The sequence below is a fragment of the Myotis davidii genome, unplaced genomic scaffold (genome assembly GCF_000327345.1).
Source record: "Myotis davidii unplaced genomic scaffold, ASM32734v1 scaffold523, whole genome shotgun sequence".
NCBI lineage: Eukaryota > Metazoa > Chordata > Mammalia > Chiroptera > Vespertilionidae > Myotis > Myotis davidii.
Genome location: NW_006295054.1, coordinates 1,822,390 through 1,825,042, shown reverse-complemented (window position 1 = coordinate 1,825,042; position 2,653 = coordinate 1,822,390). Strand labels below are relative to the sequence as shown.

The 2,653-nt window shown below is 50.9% G+C and overlaps 1 pseudogene; it reads right to left on the bottom strand.

Annotated features, from left to right (window-relative positions):
- Nucleotides 1-78: 78 nt before the first annotated feature.
- On the bottom strand, nt 79-1,865 carry LOC102774882 (annotated as a pseudogene).
- Nucleotides 1,866-2,653: the final 788 nt, after the last annotated feature.

Sequence of the window (2,653 nt, the reverse complement as noted above, 5' to 3'; positions counted from 1 at the left end):
TTAATCCACCAGTGCCCATCTGATGAAAGCCGGCCCCCCCACCCCCCCACCCCCCCGCAAGCCAACAGGCCACAGCTTCTATTTCCCATCGTACTCCTTCCCGGTCATCCACTCAGACTTGTAAGTAGACAGATGAGCCACAACAGACGCTCCCAGCCAGACGCTAAAGTTTCTCTTGCTAGCTGATTAACACTGTCCCCTCGGAGGCCTTTTGGGCACCTACTCCTCTGTTAGAGTCACATTATCTTTCCAGGTAGTCACTTGGCTTATTGGGTAAGATCCCTTCTCAGGTAACCCCAGGATGGCTCTTTTTGGGTCTACATCTGAGCTCCAAGAAACACCTTTTCCCACCATCAGTGGAAGTAAAGTTTGTCCCATTGCAGCCCTCCTCACTCTGCGATAAGACAAAGCGGTATCCCCACAGCGACAGACTTTATACTTACAGTTCTTTTTTGTTTTTTGGTTCCAAACAAGTGGTTTATTTGCATTTATAAAACAAAACCCAGGGCCCGGGGGATGGGCACTCAGTCCTCCTGGCCAGAGTGTGGAGGGTTAGAAACTTCAACTCTCCCCAGCCTCCCCCTCCGCCGCCACCCCCCCACTACAAAATACTTCTCTCTTGCCCCAGTTAAAACCTACTCAACTAAAAGAATGGACAACCCAGGGAGACACCAGTGAACAATAAGTGGCTATCATGGAGATGGCAGCTGGCCACTCCCATCCTAGTAGAGAAACTGCCCCTGGGGGGCTTTGCAGGATGACACCCTGCCCTCCCATGGGTTGGATCCCATTTTTGAAACAAGATAAAACCCCAGAACTTTAAAACATCCCCCATGAGCTCAGAATTCCAATGCCAGCTAACCCCACCCTGGCCCAGTCCCTTTCACTGAAAGAGGCATCCGTGCAGGAGGGATAATGCGGGGCCAACTGCAGGAACAGGCGCAGGGTGAAGCCCGGGTAGGGGGTGTTCCCCCCACAGGCGATCATGTGCGTCATGAGCTGGGGCTGCAGGGCTATGTTGCAGGCGTTGATGGAATCCAGCACAGCCTGGGAGATGCTGGGCCTCTCCTGGTTGAACATCTGCGGGCTGAAGAACGTCTCGGGGGCCAGCCGCTGCATGGGAGTCAGCTCCAATAAGGTGCCGTCAGGGAGCACGTAGCTGTTACTATCATCGTAGCCACTGGGCAGGTTCTGGCGGTAGGCCAGCGCCTCCACCAGATTCTGCAGCACGAAGCATTTGGTCATCTTAATGGCGTCAACTGTTTGCAGCTGAAACAGCTTGTTCACCTTGCTGTCTTCCTTGAAGAGGCTCTTGACGAGATAGTCGGAGAGATCCTGGCCGCCGAACTCCAGCATCTTCCCGGTGGGCCATATGGGACGGCCCAAGTGGAAAGGCTGGACTCGGGTCAGAGGTCAGGCCTCAGCTGGAATCCACCGCCATGCCCGTCAGGAAGCCCGTGGCGTCCAGGGACATCTCCAGCTGGTCGGCCAGGAGGAGGGCCGGGATACAGTAACTCAAACATAATCTCCAGGGTCTTCTTTCGCTCCTTCAGGGGGGACTCTGTGACCAATACGGGGGTGTCCTCGTGTATCAGCCTGTGCTTCTGCAGGACAAAGGACCAGATCTGCTCCACGCCCTCCCAGTTGAGGACACGGCCCCGCTGGATGGGGTAGCTAAAGGTGTCAGGGTGGAGAAGGTCAATGCCCAGACCCAAGCGCCGCTGGGCAGAGCTGGGGCCGGGGTCCTCCCTACAAGGCCCGTAGTTCACGATGGTCGGCAAGACCAACTGCGGCGCGTTCCAGCCAGAGAAGCCGGACTTCATGTAGCCAGACCGGTGGTCGATGACGACGGTTTGCTCGGTCATGGCCGAGGAAGGGCTGGGAGGGCTCTTCTGACGGGTGTTTGGCAAAAGCAGGCCACCAGAAATCGGCCCTGGAGGATGCCACCAGAGCTGCTCATGGGTGTCTCACCAGGCACACCCCACTACAAAACTGCCTGCAAATGGGGTGCTGAGGGAGCCTGTGAGCACATGGCAGCCAGGAAGTCCTTATAATTGTAAACTCCAGGGAGTATGTATAAGTCCTCGGAGATGTCCCCTTGAAGTCCTAGTTATTTTTGTTCAAGTACAATTCACAATATTTCCCAAAGAAATTCCCTGCTTTTTCCAGCTCAACTAGAAGGAAGCAATGCAGGCAGAGCCAACTTGGAGTCACCACTTTGTAAGTCCCACATGGGTGGTCTAGCACCTCATATTTTTATACTTTGCTAACTCCACCAAAACTAATGCAAAACGACCCCAGTTTTTTCCTCCTAAACCATGGGTGCACACGCACATATACAGATGTATATATAAATGTTATTCTAGGATCTAAATCCAATATGAATAATAAAGGGAGTCAAATCACAAATACCACACTAATGTTTCCAATGATTTCATTAAAGGAAGCTGGTTGTTAAACATGGCCATTATTAAAATTTTAAATAATATAAACTTACAATTAAATAAATTATATATATATTTAAAAGGTAACAAATATTCATCATCATTTCCTAAAATTTAACTTCATTTTATTATTATCTCTGCTCTTGAGATTACTTGTCTACTGTATCTATGTGATAAAAATATTACATGATGTTGTGCCATGACACATT